At 39.4% G+C, this 16,807-nt stretch overlaps 1 protein-coding gene across 13 annotated transcripts in view; it reads right to left on the bottom strand.

Annotated features, from left to right (window-relative positions):
• The window catches only part of LOC121506183 (muscleblind-like protein 2a), a 167,699-nt gene that overhangs the window by 137,361 nt on the left and 13,531 nt on the right, over positions 1-16,807 (bottom strand). For 12 of the 13 annotated variants that reach the window (XR_005991624.1, XM_041781844.1, XM_041781848.1 and 9 more), the window contains exon 1: positions 16,221-16,483. The exons of the other annotated variant lie outside the window; for it this stretch is intronic. The gene's annotated coding sequence lies outside the window, so the exon portion shown is untranslated. Of the gene's footprint in view, positions 1-16,220; positions 16,484-16,807 lie in introns of those variants that run through there. 13 annotated transcript variants of the gene reach the window in all.

The following is a 16,807-nucleotide window of genomic DNA, read 5'->3' as shown; positions in this document are numbered from 1 at the left end:
AATTCATAAGAATCTATGAAAAGACAAATTAATAATTCACAGCTAAATACTTAGTAGACAATTAAAATGTTTTCAAAAGTAAAACATTCATATGAAACAGCCCGAGGACTTTTAAAAGAACAAAGACAAACTGAAAACTGGGGAACAGAACAGTTTATTATTGCAGCATATTTCATGTGCTGTGCCAAAAGTAGCTTTTAAGGGAAGGATGTGTGAAAGTGATGCTGCCAAAGTGTGTTAGCTAATGCTAGCCTCACTTTAACAGAGCGACTGAGCTGTCTGTCAGCCTTGAAGAACACCAAAGCCCCCGCTGGGAAGCAAACTGTAATCCCAGGGAGGAAGAGTGTCTCCTCTGTCGTTTAACAACATCCCGTCTTAAGAATCATGAAACTTAAACACACAGAGGAGGAAAATACTCCACAAAAATGACTGCTTTGGAAGAATCCAGCGGAGGTTTGATGCTTCCTCGGGCCATGTGCCTCTGGCTTTGCTAAAACTAGTTACTGTTCCTTTATTCCCTCCTTGACATCATACAGTCTGCACTCAGCTAAGCAGTAAAACTTTAAGCAAATTTCTACAAATATAAAGAGAGAGAAAGACAGCTGGTTGGCAGGTAAGAAGGGGCATTATAGCCCCCAGGGTTCTGAACACAGAGATAAGCTCTCTCTTTTGTAACCTTTATGACTGAACCCGGCTCTGTTTCTGTGGGTTTATGGCCTTTATGGGAAAAATTAATAATAGGGACTCAAATGAAGCAGAAAAAAAGCTTAATATGAGAAAACCTGTTGAAGAACCATACATAATATTCAACCCTCATTGTGATGTTTGCATGCACAGCAGTCACATCACAGGACATGCAATATTAGTGACCTGAGGCACTTCATTCTGCCTCTTCTCTGTTGTTTAATTGAGACAAAAATGCAAGTCTCCTCAACTGAAATAAATCAAAGTTCTGTCTGATATCACTATCAGCAGTCACAGAACCAAGCACTGTACATGTACCGTCTGTGTGTCTTCTGCAAGTTAAAACATTAAGTGCTACACAGCCATAACACTTATGGCAGATCCTCAGTTATGGAAGGTGGATCTTAAATGAGTGTATTCTTGCTATCAGCAGCAGCTTGTCCCAGTGCTTGTTAACACTGGGGCCACATATACGGTCTGTTGAAGACATGGACGTTCCACTGATGTTTATATTACAGCTGCAGGTATGCACTGGGGTGTGTGGCTCACAGCTGAAAGTGTGCATGATGGTTGTGCATCATAAGTGAATCAGTCCCACATGTGGGACTGATTCACTTATAGAGACAGCAGTGTGGTCCCGGCTTTACCTTGAGCCACTCAAGCTTGCCATAACCACCTCATTTGAGCAAAAAAAGTGAGCAATACTTTATTGTGCAGAGCCAATGAGTGAAAATGCAGATTAAATATTCCTTATTTTATAATTTTAAAAAAAAGGACAATTTGGTAATAGCCCTACACTGAATACAGTAGTAGGCAGAAATCATCAGTTACAGTCCAATTTTATAATATCTAACAATCTAAACATACTAATTGTTAATTAAATAAATATCCCTCTTGTAGCTGTGTTAATTTGCTGAAGAGTTGTTCTTTACAGTTTGAAAACACAATTTTAAGGTACTTTTTCCTTTTGAAATTACACTTTTACTAGGCCTGTTAATGCATTAACACTTGTAATTAATCCGGGAAGCTTAACGTGTTGAAAAAAAAAAAAAACGCAATTTAATCATATGACTAAGTTTGACCACAACTTCCTCCCGTAGTCCTCCTGCACGGACATTTACATCCCTAGGGTGAAAAGGTTACAGGCGGGTCAGCCGCGACCAGCAGTGATGAGTGAGGAGACAGACCCAGGTCTGCTTCATGGCAAATTCAGATTTAAAAAGCTGCCTAATGGAAGTCTGGATGAAACAAAAGCTGTGTGTACATACTGCAGTGATGAACTGTCCTCACATCGATGTTGCTAATGTTAGCAAAGACGCTAACAACAACACAGGATCAAGCCATGATAGCTAATGTTGCTAATAATAGCAAGGACGCTAACAACAACAGATGAAGCCATGATAGCTAATGTTGCTAATATTAGCAAAGACGCTAACAAAAACACCCGATCAAGTCATGATAGCTTATGTTGCTAATAATTGCAAAGACGCTAACAACAACACGGGGTCAAGCAATGACAGCTTATGTTGCTAATGTTAGCAAAGACACTAACAACAATACTGGTTCAAGCCATGATAAGTAATGTTGCTAATGTTAGCAAAGACGCTAACAACAACACAGGATCAAGCCATGATAGCTTATGTTGCTAATGTCATCAAAGACGCTAACAACAACACAGGGTCACGCTACACCGGCGCAGTCCAGCAGACCTGGAGTTGTCCCCAAAACAACAACATCTAAGCTAACTAATGTGATCGCTAATGGGTCACCAGAGACTGCAGACCATCAACATCGTTGACAACCAGGGGCTTCAAAACATCATCTGGGTCGCCTCTGATGACCCGTACCACAGAACACCTACGAGAACTACTGCCACAAGAATCCGTGAACAGTATGACAGCTAAAAAAGGCAACTAAAGTGGAGCAGCTGGCCCGAGCTACATTTATTACACTGACAAGAGACCACTGGACATCAGTCAGCAACTTCAGCTACCTCGGGCTAACAGCACACCTGATCATTCACTTTACAGCACAAGTTATCTTCTACCTGATGTGTTTGTCTGCTGGGCTCTACTGCAGTTTATAAATATTATTGCTCAGTGAATTAAGACACTCTGATTTACAAACTACAAATAAGTTTAAAAACTAGTTTGTTTAACATTTCTTTATTTTAACACCATACATGTACTAATTTATTTCAAACAAAAATGCAAGTAAATGGTAATATTTTAAATGTTACTTTATAGATAATAATAACAATAAAAATATATATTTTTTAGTAAAAAGCGCTTACAAAGTCCTGTACATAAAGTTAAAATAATGAAAATAAACACTCGATAATAAGAACGTTTAAAAATCTAAAAAATTACTAAAACTAAAGAAATGCTGATTAATCATGATAAGTCACAGCATAGTGAAGTGATTAACTTGATTAATTTTTTAATTGTTTAACAGCACTACTTTATACCTGTACTTTGCTGCATGTCAAGGAGATAAATTACACATTTAACATTTTGTTTTACAATTTTGGGATGTAGAGGTACAGAAAATAAATATCAGAGAAATAGGACTTGAATCAAAGACTTTTTGAGCTACAATTTGTTTCTGACTTAAAAGAAATAAATTACTCTGAACACTTCAATGTAATGGTTTAACATAGGCTGATATCAGCCCTGTAAAGAGACCTCAGCCAAACAACAAATAATGTGGAAAATAATGTAACTAGCAGATGTTTTATTTGTTGGGTCACATTGATGAAAAGCTGGAAAACTGGTATACACTTACTCAGAGAAGAGGATTTGTTTTGAACAGAGAAGTGGCCTGCTTGACAAACGGATCCATATTTGAGGACAAACATGAGGGAAAATGTTGGTGTTGTGTGAATCTTGCAACAAAGAACTAGAGAAATAAACAGTGCTATCCACGACTGGTTTACTTGATAGAGTATTGTTAAATGAAACATTTGCAAAGAATCTGAAAAATTATTTATCCTCATCATCTTTGTTTTCAGCTTTACAGGAGCTCTGTCAAAGTAAAACCTGATGAGCGTGTTAATCTTTAGTTCCTGAAAGCAGCACGTGCCCCCTCAGTGTCCTCAGCACAAACACTGGACAGACTGGGTGTCCTGATAAAGCCAGGCAGAGATGTGAAGAAAAGCACCACAGTACTGGACTTTATGGATTACTGACGCTCACTAAGGCCAGCTGGTGGGGGCATTATCTTGGTCAGTCTGCTTAATTGAATGAGAGTCAGCGGGACCGGAGTGTCTGGAGTGAAAGTCATTGGCTTGACCTCTGAATACCACGTATGTAACCCATTAGTCTGGTATCTGCTCACTGCAGTTTATCTTCGCTGCTTGCATTGGCTCAGTAGAGATGATAAGCTACCTGCTTTTCATTGGCCGCAAGCCTTGTGACAGTGCTAACTGTCGCTTCAGTCAGGTGTTAGAAATAAATTATAAAAACAAATGATAGAGAAGCTCAACAGTAGAGTGAGTAGCTGCATTTACATTTATTACCATTTCATGCTGGCAAACTGCACTTCTGTGGTGATTTGCATGGCCAAGAGGAACAAGTGGTCAATGTTTTTCAAGGCTGCAGTGGAGTGAGTGGCTCATTGTAGTGGGGGAAATAGGAAAATGTGCAGTTTCCAGTGAGTAATGGAAAAGGAGTGAGGCTTGTAGTGCAGGTTTTATCAAAATGTCCTCTCTCTGTTGAAGAGAGCAGCATGTTGGCCAGCTAAATGTTCCTTTGCATCTTCCAGAGAGGATCAGAGCAAGCCTGCAGTATACACTGCAGCTTAATAAGGTCTAATACAATAAGTAGGGTTGGGTATTAAACCTCATTTATAGGGTATACTTGTGTATTCTCAAACAAGATAATGGCTAAGGTATGAGGTTTATATTGATATGGATAAGGTTGCATTAAAATACACATTTTCTCTGACTTCATCTGGCCTTTGGTTAGGATATTGTTGAAGGAGTCAATTAAAAAAATACATAAAGAACAGGTCTAATGCTCAGTAGGGGTGTAACAAACCAGCAATGTTTATCAATGAAAATCTATTAGTGCTGTTGAAACATCAAGGGTTGATTTATAAGAAAGCCTATAGCCCCCCCCCCCTGCCTGCGTTTGTGAGTGCTTCTCCAGCGCACACACATAGACACACATGGACAAGCAGTCACCCCCATGCAGAGACATACTATGCCAAAAACCTCTGAATTCCTCTGATGAAGTTCAGATTCCCCCAATTAAAAGTTTACTCCTGGGTCACTATTTTAAAACCTTGTAAAAATGTCTGATGCCAAAAGCACGTTCTCTCACTGGCATCACAACAAGAAACTTCCTGTGTGTTCAGATGTTATTTAATGTAAAAAAAAAAAATATTCATAAGGGTTAACAATGTAGCTTTGAGAATTAAAAAAACACCAATGAAGAGACAGAAAGACAAAAACAGGAGGCAGATATATCAATCAGACTGAGTGCTGAGGGAGACCCACAGTACAGCAGTCAGTGTCTGTGGGGAGGATAAGGAGGATGTCAGTGCAGTAACAGATCAGCAACAGGAATTTGTGAATTCACTCTTGATAATGTTGAGACAAGAGTATTGGCTACAAATAAAAATTTAAAAACACAACCAATTACATAAAGGATTATAGAGTAAATCTACCTGTACTGCATTCCTGCTCATACGATCCATATATGTAATTAATTGCAATTAATTGTGATAAATTAACCGTAAAGCCTGTAGTTAATAAGAAACATTCTTTAAATTGCTTGATTATTAAACAGATTCATAGAACGTCAAAACGTCCATCTACATAGTAGCAGTTTCTGTCCCGCAGCACTTCCTCAACAAGCTAGCAGTAGCAGCAGCTGCTAACAGCTAGTAGCTGAGATACAGAGGATATTCACTCCTCTCTCAGCTTTGTGGTCATATTACAAACGGAGACTACACTAGGGCAGGCCTTTTGCCCTATTATGCCAACTATGCTTGCATTCTTTATCCATATACAATTGTCTTACAAGAGTGTTTATGGATAAAAAATACTCTGCCTATGACCAAAGTAGTTTAAGTGCAGTCTGGTACAGGCTCTACAGATAAACAAAGAGGGAAAAGTCGCGTTGCTTTGTGCTTCCATTGATACACGGACAGGCCTTTCAGACCATCAGGGCTTTGTATCCGTCTCAGTTCCCGAAACCTCGTTCTGAACCTGCCGTCACGTTCAAACAGAAGAAAATTTGGTTCGCAACCTGGAGAGTTAGTTCTCGGGCTGGAACCAAAAAAAAAAAAAAGGTTTTTCCTCACGAACTGTGACATCATCAGTGGGCATATCAAATTCTAGGTTGTAAAGATGAGTGAAAAATGGAGAGAAAGTGGTCTGTTGAGGAGAAAAAAGTTTGGCTGGGATCTGTGCATCCACAGAATTCCAGGTGAAGCTGGAGAGTAGAACTAAGAAGAGCAAGTTATATGCTGAACTGCCGAGCTTGAAGATAATCAGTGTGATCCACCATTTTTTGGTATTATGTTTACTTCTCCGTGAGTAAAGCAGAGTTACATCCTCCCACTTTGGTTCCGCTCAAACTGGTGTTAGTGTCCGGTTGGAAAGCACCAACTTTCTGAGGGTCCAGAACGGTGCCAGAGCCAGGCCCAGAACCACAACTGTCTCTGTCTGAATGATTGTAGTCCGCCGTCTCACATTAAATTTACAAATAAAGTATAAGCTGTCCTCTTTATATTATCCCCCCCTCTGACAGTTATTGTCCTTTGAAATAAAACTTTGTCCTATGACCTCATTTATCAAAATCAAGATTGCAATAAATCACAAATAATACAAATTCATCATTGTAACATCATATACCACAGATTTAATCTCATTAGAATATGTACTGCAAAATTACAAATAAAGTATATGCCACAATATTAGGCCTCTATGAAAAGTATGAAGGGCTGCAATCAAGCAGAAATGACGTGTAAATGAGTTCAAGAAAAAAAATCGAAAAAAGAGAAAACAGGGGCCAAAAGATTTCATCATGGTAATGAAACTTGCAGAAAAAGTACATATCAGTGCCTTATCAGAGTAATGAAAGGGAATAAAATGTTTGGTATTAAAAAAGTTTACCATTCAAATAAAACATGTATCACAAAGTCCATATTATGTTGCTAACTGATAGGCAATCAGGGGCCCTCTGATTTTTTTTAATTATTTTTATTATTAAAACAGAAACCTGTCTGTGACTAAATTACCAAAACAACCCCCCCCCCCCCCGACCCCATGGGCAGTAAAATAGTCTGCTGAATGCATTGTTCAATCTTGCCCTTTAAAAAACTGAAACAAGAAAGGGCTTCTTCTCTCTGTTGCTTAAAAATAGGACTGAAGATGATTAAGTTCTGTCTTTTGATACCCCCTCCTCAATATATGGAAATCTTTCAATCATTTTGCACATTAACCCAATTTTCCAAATATTGCCAACATTTTTTTGCAACTTAGGAAGTGCTTTATCTCTCTTGGCTAAAAATGTAAAAAAAGATGTGGCTAAAGAATATAAAGTCTGTTTTATGATACCTCACCCTCAATACTTGGAAATGTTGCTGTTGTTTTTGTGTGAATCTACAACATTTTAAAATGTTGCCAACACACATTTGCAATCTAGAAAATGCTTCCTTTCTTTCCCCCCCATTTGGTTAAAAGTATAACTGTAGATTATACATTTCTGTATTTACTACACCTCCCTCTTCACAAATGGAAACGTTGGGATTGTTTTTTTCTTACAGTCAACACACATTCCAAATGTTGCCAATGTAATTGTACAATTAAGTCAGTGCTCTCACTCTCTTTGGTTGAAAATACTTTAATTTTAGCTACCTGTATCTCAATAAATGGAAATGTTGCCATGATTTTGGTTCAGTGTAGCTACTTTTACAAATGTTAACATGTTTGTTCAATTAGGATGCCAATGTTTTGTAAAAATCCAGCCACTTTTGCAAGCATTTTGTGCAGTTAAGTCAGTGTCCTCTCTCTCTTTCTCAATTTGAATGTATGAAAATGTTGTTTTATGTTTAAGAAAAATGGGAGATGCATGTTGTGTGTCTGCTAAGAAATATTGAGATAAATCTTTTGGTCCTTGTTGCCCAGCCCTAGCTTGTAGAGCAGGTTTTTGATGTCCTCTCTCCTGAACGGAGCAGCTTGTTGGCCTTCAAAATGTCCCTCTGCATCTTCCAGGGAGGATCAGACAGAGCCTATACGCTGCAGCTTAATGCGTATTAAATACTATAAACACTATGGCGCTTATTGAACTGTCTTTGGCATAAGCTACAGCTCCTTAGTTACCATCATTAGTGATAAGAACGGGTGAGTGGAATCAGCAGAGGCTCTAGCAGGACTAAGCTACACAGCACAAGAAGTGTTTCACAGTGTCAGCAGATAGGTGTGCCCCATATCATAATACCCTGAGCTAAATCACTGTGACCTGGACGGCCCTGCTCATGATATAGTTCAGGGTGTTTCTCTCATGATCTGTGGCTTATGTGAAATTACAGAACAGAGGATGAACTCTTTGCCTCATCTGCTACATTTATGTCAACAGACAGTACCTTAGATTGATATTAACCCCTGCACTCAGTGAACTAAAGGGGCAGATTTAGCAACCAGATTAGATTTAACTGTATATGTTATGAAGCTTTATTTCCTTTTGTTACACCAAGCTCCTTTATCAGGGCACATGAGTATTAGGGGCTGCTTTCTCAGAATGGTTGTAAAATTGTTAATTATTTTGATACTTTTTGATATACCATTTTTGGCTAATCGCTGGGGTCTGTATGTGACTGACTGACTGAGTGGTTTTGTTGTACTCAAAGCCAACTATATTGGCTGCCTACGCTGCAGTTATTTCCTTGGATGTAGCTTTAGCATAGTGCCAGTTTTACTAGAACCAGACAACTTTTCTGTATTAAAAAAAATTCAAACAACACTGAACCTTTTCATGATGTGAAAGACTTTTACACTCTTCTGTCGACCTGCTTTGGCATGAGTGGGATTGTTGCGAGGAAAGGGTTAGTTGTTGTGACTGGTTTTATACAGTGGTTGCTAGTTGAGTGATTAGCTCGGATGTAGCCACAGCAGCAGTTTTGTCAGAACTGGAAAATGTGTCATTATTAAAACAAGGGCAGAGAGCCATACTGAAAGCTCTTGTGACAAAAAAGATGCTTTCGCTCTTCTTCCGTTCTGCCTCAGCATGGGTTTGCGATTGTTACAGGTGGGCTTTGACGGTGTATCCGATGGCTGCTGCCGCAGTAGCAGTTAGCTTGGATTTAGCTGTAGGATATAGCTGTAGTCAGTTTAATAAGAGCTGGACCACATTTCTTTTTCAAACAAGAGCATAGAGCCACACTGAAAGCTTGTCTTGGCAGAGAAGATGTTTTTGCTCTTCCCCCGACTGGCCATGGCCTAAATTTTGTTCACTGAAAAAGCTCTACCATTAACAATCTAGGGCAGCAGTAGCCTGTCAGCTCAAGAGTAGCGCATGCGCACATTGTCTTTTTGTCTTGTCACCCTGATTGGCCCGTCATGAATGTGACAGACAGAATGTTCCTTCAGTTACCTTTTGAGATATTTTTGAAAAGTCCTGTCCTTCTTAAACACTTTCTATGGGAGCCTTCCCACATGAATGTGAAATATCTTCATGCAGTGGATATATGAAACAGTCTATCTGGCTTGTCAAGTCAGCTGTTTCCTGCCAACAGAGCTTTATGTTTTAAACTTTTGGGATCCTTCAACTCTCAGCCCACAGACATTAGGACAGCACAATTACACATCCCAAAAACCAACCGCTCTACCAAAACACACAATTCTATCAGGTATTCAACAGGCATCTCAGAAAGGTGTGGTCAGCCATATACTAGGTTTGACTTAATCTTGTTAAAAACAGTGCAGCCTTTGCTATTTGCTGCTTTATAGTGCCTAAAAAGTAACACATCTACTTTATTAGACAAGTGCGTAGGAGGATTGATCAAAAACTGCAGTCTAAACTGTGAAAAAGCACTGCACTTATGCATGCAGGATAAGTGTATTAATATCATTTGATTTATATTAAAATCATATTGAAGTTTGAAGTTGTGGTGTCCTTACAGCCCTTTTTTGAAACAAATAATCACAATACTTCTGGTAAAATGCCCTGCTTTCCCAAAGATTGCATCTATGTTAACTACAGGATGGCAGCCCTGGTTTGATGACCATAAATGTGAAAACAGGCTTAGTGGAATTATTTAGGACTCAGGAGGGCCATGTTGTTTAAACACAATTGTCCGAACCATAAGGGTCAACATAATGCCAATATCGGTTTAATCATTGCACTTTGTATCATTTTTGCAATGCTGAATATGAAACTGAACAGCACATATCTTTCTCTCATCCTTCAAACCTAACCGGCATCATGTTTAACCTCTACGATTTGCATGGAATAGTATCCAAAGGTAAATATCAAATCATTCCTAGCAGATAATTTGCTTCTTATGTTATTTAAGTCATGTCGCTAAAGTTTTGTTAGTTTACCATATGAAGGATTTCACTGTTCAGGTGTCCAGCAGCAGAAGCAAAAACCAAAGTAAGCTGCATCTAGAGGAAGACTCCAGCTGATATGTATTGGGGTATTTAGCCCCATGAATTGAAGGCCTTTTACATTTTTCAGGCCATCTTGAGTTCCTGGACCTGAATCATTCATACCATTATTTTTCTTGGGATGCAATGAAGCATCAGCTCAACGTGGATATCAGCAACATCTGTCTGGTTGACAAAATAATGTGACACTAACAGATGTCAGTAGCAGATTTTTCCTGTTGTGTCCTAACATTTGAATGATGGCATCGCTAATTTTTTAAGCTGCAGCATTGTTGCATTGCACAAAGCATTAGCCTTTTAAGATTACTTAAGGGGTATTAGCTTCAATTCAGTGGGATAGCTGAAGAGAGACAGGAAATAAACATGACCAAGACATGCACCAAACATCAACGGAACCAGGAATCAATCCTGTGGCCAATGCATTGAGGACTCCAGGCTCTGTATGAGGGTACCTTCCACATCAGTTGATCTAAACAGACAGACTCTAAGAAACACCAATTCTGGAACTTAAAACTGGTGTATTTTTACTTTATGTGATTTTTAGTGATATATTTATTTTTGAGAGGTGGAAACCTCTGCATGTGATTCTGCATCTGAACAAGGGATGCATTTGATGAGCCAGCTAAATAGTTGAAGTCAAATCCCTCAGTGGTCAGCACCAGAATTACTAGTCATTAGTCTAATTCTTACTATTTTCTATCAGTAAAGGCCCATAATCCTGGTCAAATGCTCTGTCTAGAGCCCGGCCAATATGGGATTTTTGGGGCCAATGCCAATACCGATATTGGGGGCTAAAAAAAGCCGATATATGATATATCGGCCGATATCCGATAAATTGGCTAATAACCGATATATCGACCAATATATGAAATAAGAACATTGATATACACAGGATATATACTGTACATGAAGACAAAGTCTTATATTTATATTATCTTTGTTTATTTCACTTTGATGAATTTAAAACACTGTATAATAGTCTTATCTTAGAAAATGGTGGACATGTGAATTAACAGTTGCATTTATCATTGTTTATTCTCTACTCCTGCGTCTCTACTCCTCTAAGCAGTAGACTACAACTCCCACAATGCTTTGCATGTCAACAAATATGGCTGCCCACTGAAGAAAGTCAAAGTACATGATCGAAAATGGATTAAAAATGGATAAAAAGACGCTTATTATCAGATGTAAGGCTGTGGATTTCATCTCCAAAGACCCTGAAAGGTCACCAAAGTTCCGGGCTCGCTACAACGGCGTCCTTTAGAGCTACGGAGGCATCGATGGTAGCAAACGAACGGCAAAATGGTCAGCTTTCAAAGGGAAAAAGAGTAAGTTTCTATTATGGTTCATAAGTTATCAGCGTTTTTATAAACTGTGTCACGTGTTGTTGTATAGGACAATTCTGTCCTCAGAGACTCCGGAAAGTCAGCCAAGTTCCAGGCTTACTAGAAAATGTTGAGCTACGAATGCTTGGAAGACATGATTACAAAGGCACTACAGAGAGCTTTCACAGATCAGTGCCACGTGAGCTCTGGGTTAATATGTTGGCCACATATTGGCCGATGTTGATTAATCTGTGATACGCAATAATCAGACCAATTAATCGGCCCGCCAATCAATTGGTCAGGCTCTAGGTCAGTCTAAACTTCAACACAGATGCCCGCCACTAGAGGCCCATGTAGCTTCAGTTAGGCTAATGGTTATTGCAATGCTGCAATAATGCTCTTTAACACAATGTAAACCACTGCAAGCTAACAGCACTGATAGCATCTTGTACAAATAGCGCAGTAAGTACTATTTTGGTATAAGAAATGGAGATAAAGTTGTCCAGAGGCTGTGTCAGGTTGTGCTGACATGAATGAAGCATTTAGTACCGATGTTCAGCTCAGGAATGTAGACGTGTAGAAGGCTGGCAGTGCTAGCCCTACTTATGGTCACACTGTTTAACCCCTGCTGCCATGATCCTGTTTTAAATTAAACTAGATCATCTTTGACTATTTTCTGAGTGTTTTTTAACTAAAACTAAACACAAATAGCTTTTGCAATTAATGTTTTGTTGCATTACTTGCTTAGCAACATCACGTTTTAACCTTGTTAGTAATGACCACATGAATTCCTTATCAATAAAACAAGCTAAGCATTAAGTAAAAAGATAGTCACAGCTTGGCTCTCAATGTCCCAGGTCGCAAGAGAAACACTGTTTTTTAGCAATTAACTGCTTTTTCAGGCTCTTGTATGAATCACCAGTTCTTCGAAAGGTGAAGGCCTCTGCCTGTGATTGTTTGACCTACTTAAAGTATGAACAAGAATAATCCTTATCTAAAAACAAGATGAGCACCACAACAAAAGCCAGTGACCACTCTGCTCACAGCCCTATCTGTGCCCTCCAGAACGCCTACAGCTATAAAACAAACACTGATTTTTAGCAATTAACTACTTTTTCAGGCTTTTAACTTGTATGAGTCACCACTTCTTTTTGTTTTGTTGAAAAGAAAACCTCAGCTGATGACGCACCTTCAAGTAAAACCTTGTGAATGATGGAAAATGAACGTAATGTTTGCAGTCTGATATTCTGTTGCCCCAGAATTTCTACATATTTGACCAGAGAAAGAAAAGAACGATAGGCTTTGACTGGCAAAATGCAAGCCTATAATAATTCAAAACAATGACTTGTAGGGGGATAACCCTCACAAGTGCCTGGTTTACTGTACAAGTGATCTTCTCTGCTCCCTGCTTAGCAACAGGACTGGAGCAAGTCATCATCTAATTACAGCTTAGTTGGCAGGCAGAGGTGAGCAGTGCTGCTCAGATAAACACGCTGATTAAAAGGATACCCAGGCTTCCTTAATCTGAAAGTCTGATGAGATGACTGAAGCGCAGTCAGTATTTTATACGATCCTCTGACTCTTCATTCATCCTCAAATCAAAGCTGTATCATTAATTACATTAAAACTCTTGTAATTTCAAACACTCAGTCAAAAGCATCTATAAAAAGAAATGTGAAGCTTCAAATTACCACACTTTAAACATAAGAGCAGGATTCAGCAAACCTCGAGTAACAGAGTGATCAGGCTCCCTCTTTCATGTAGAAGATGTCAGAAAAACCTACAAACCACTAAATCCTGTTAATACCAACTCTAGTTGCAATTCAGAGAAAGGGGATTTCTGTCTGCCGGGGCCCTTCAGAAAGGACTTCTCCAAGATCTATCCCATTATTTTCGCAACAGGAAGGGCTGAACTGATGTTCCACTTTTGGAAAACACCCACTTCCCCTTGATCCACAGCCAGATGTGTGTCACGAGTCCGGCCTTTTCTATGAAGGCAATGATGTATGCTGCTTGACCACGCCAGAAACTAAATCTAGATGAGAGTGGGAAAGCAAGGGACACGTCTGCCATGGCCTCGTCTGGCTGGAAAGGTTACTTATGATGCAATCTTATTAGAACTGTGAAGTTGCATGGTAAATAAAAAGCATCAAAACTAGGCTGGGTGATACTGACCAAAAATCATTTCTCCATGTGTTTAGCCTGAATGGCATTATAAATAATGTTATTTGTTTTTAAGGAACAAGCAGTGACTAAAAATGCTGATCTGGTTTTAGTTTTAAAAAAAAAGGCCAGCAATATGGAAACCTGCTAGATCTAGCCACCCGAAATGTGGCTTTTACAACTATCAAAACTCGCAGGCACACTCCTTGAAACTATCTAAACCAGTGTTACTCAACCTAAGAGCCAAATTGTTGAAAAATACCTTTGCAAGAGCCACAATCTAAGTGGTGAAAAGTGGCAAAAACAGCTTGAAGTAGCAATAACAATAAGTTAAAGGTGGCATAAATGGTCAAAAAGGAACAAAAATGGGTGAAAATGGGCAGGAAAAGGTGGAAAAAGGGGCAGAAAGCAGCAAAATTGGGTGAGAAGTGACAAATAAAATGAGTTACAGGTAGCAAAAAATGGTCTGAAAGGGGCAAAAAGGTGGCAAAAAAAAAGAGTGAAAAGTGACTAAAATGGGCAAAAAAGTAGGGAAAAAGTGGAAGTTACTGGCAAAAGGTAGCTTAGGCAGATGAAAAGTTCTTTTTAAAAGTTTTCTCGGGGAATAATATTTGAAGTTAAAACATAAAAGAGCCACACATAATCACAAAAGAGCCACATGTTGAGTATCACTGATCTAAACTAAGCAAAAACATTGGTAACACTTCCATGTACCAAGGTGGAAGTATCAAAAAGGACTGAAACGTCATGATCCTCAGTCCTATTTTCAACCAAAAGAGAAAGGGCACTCTCTACATTGCATAAATAGGTTGGCAAAGTTGGAATAACTGGACTGTACAAAAACACTGTCAACAATACAGTATACTGAGGTTTCTGTACCAAAAAGGCAGAACAGTAATGACTGTCAGCCATATGTACAGACTTTTAACCATAAATGAGAGAGAGCACTTTCTAAAGTGCACAACTGTGTTGGCAACATTTGGGAAAATGGCTGGATTGCACAAAAAATATTGTCAACATTTCATCAAAAAGATTGTAGTCCGAAAAAGTACAGAAACTCACTGATCTTCAATCATAATCTACAACCAAAGACAGAGAGCAACGACACATTAGAAAGACTGACAGCTGGGGGAAAGACAGCTGAGATATGGTGACATGTTGAACTGACTGTAACAATACATGAGAAAATAATCATACTTGTCCAAGGCTGTATTTCTGAGGGGGAACAGATGTCATACTTTTAATGTTTAGTGTAATACATGTATCAGAATGCTGCACTGTTTTAAATGGTTTTAAAAATGAATTTCAAGCAAATAAAGAGGGCACCTTCTAAATAGCACAAAAATGTTGAAAAAATTGGCAACATCATTAGCGACATATCCATATCATGAAACAGAAGTATAAAAAGTACTGAAACTAATTAATCCTCAGGCTTTTTTTTATTTTCTCAACCAATTGAGAGCACAGTATGTAAATTACACAGCCACATTTCTAACAACTGAGAAAGTAGCAAGACTGCACACAAAACACTGACAAAAGCACAGGAACTTAATGATCTTCAGTCATACTTTCAACCATGAGAGGGAGAGGGAGCACTGTCTAGATTGTGCAAATACGTTGGAAACATTTCCACATGTCAAAAAGGACGGGAACCCAATGATTTTCAGTCACATTTTCACATTGTTAACTATGAGTATTGGCTAAATTGAACAACTAGCAACACTTTAAATAGTAGCTGGATTGCACAAATCGTTTGAAACAGTCTCATATTGAGACTGACGTTTGAAAAAGACAGAAACTAAATTATCTTTGGTCATATTTTTAACAAAAAAAAAGAGAATGGCACTGGCCTGATTGCACAAACATATTGCCAATATTTGGAAAAGTGACTAGATCTAGAACTTTTCAAATAGATTATCATGTGGTCATTAAGCATCTCAAATGCTTATACATCCCCAGCCCCAGTCATGACGACAGATCCTGTTTTTGTCCTCTTAATTTGGAAAATTCTTCGCTTCAGAAGAGTTAAAAAAAACTTTACGAGAACCACAGAAAGAAAGAAGGGACATGAAAGATGCCACACAACGCTAGTTTTTCTCACCAGAGTGAAAAATACAGAGCCCATGTGGCAAAAAAGAAAAAAAAAGAAAAAAGAAAAAGAGCTCCTGACATTTGAACAGAGTAGACCGCTGTGATAATGCCTCTCCCTCTGGAAGTCCATTACAGTGCTGGAAAGTGCGGTAAGGCTGCGTGGCTGCAAGCTCCCAGAGCTTCTGTGCATTTATCCCACTCTCTACATTTTCAGCCTCTTCCTCTCTGATAAAACATTCCCTCTCCTCCCTCCCCACCCAAGCTGGTATGCAGCACACTGCAGCAAAACTCCAGAACAAGATTGGAGGGAAAAAACAGACAGTATGACGATTCTTTCCCACCTCGTTTTACTCGTGTCCCGTGGCTCTGCTGTCTTGTCTGCTGCCCCAATCATAGAAACACCCGGCGCTGCTGTGACACTTGGCTTTACAGCGCTGCTCTCCCCTCAGCCTCAGCGACTGGAGTTAATGACCATGTGAGCTGTTGTCATTCCTCTCGAGCTGCCGACTGCTGCAGCCGGAGGTCCATGCCTAGACAGGGATTTTCTCTCGATGTCTCTCTCTCTCTCACTGAGCGAGCGAGCGAGGCAGGCAGGCAGGAAGCAGAAGAGTGTCTACTCCAACTATCTGGCTCAAACACTTCCAGCCAATCCTCCTCCCCAGCACACACACCCCTAAAGCCAGCCCCTTCCTGCCCACCAGCCTGTGGCAAAGTCCCGCCCCTCAGAAGCTCCAGCCAGTAGAAACACACCTCTATGAATCACAGCTTCAGTTGGAGCAGAGACGACTAAATGATGGGGATGAATCCTGTGCTCACTGTATCACCTTCTGAATGCTGATTTTTAGGAGGTGTTTCCCCAATTTCATGCCCTGTTAAACTCAATATCACACTCTTTGTCCCCTACTCTCCAATGAATGTGTTTCAATCC

This window comes from Cheilinus undulatus, linkage group 24 (genome assembly GCF_018320785.1).
Source record: "Cheilinus undulatus linkage group 24, ASM1832078v1, whole genome shotgun sequence".
Classification (NCBI taxonomy): domain Eukaryota; kingdom Metazoa; phylum Chordata; class Actinopteri; order Labriformes; family Labridae; genus Cheilinus; species Cheilinus undulatus.
The sequence above is the reverse complement of the archived record's forward strand: the minus strand, read 5'-3'. Positions and strand labels throughout refer to the sequence as shown.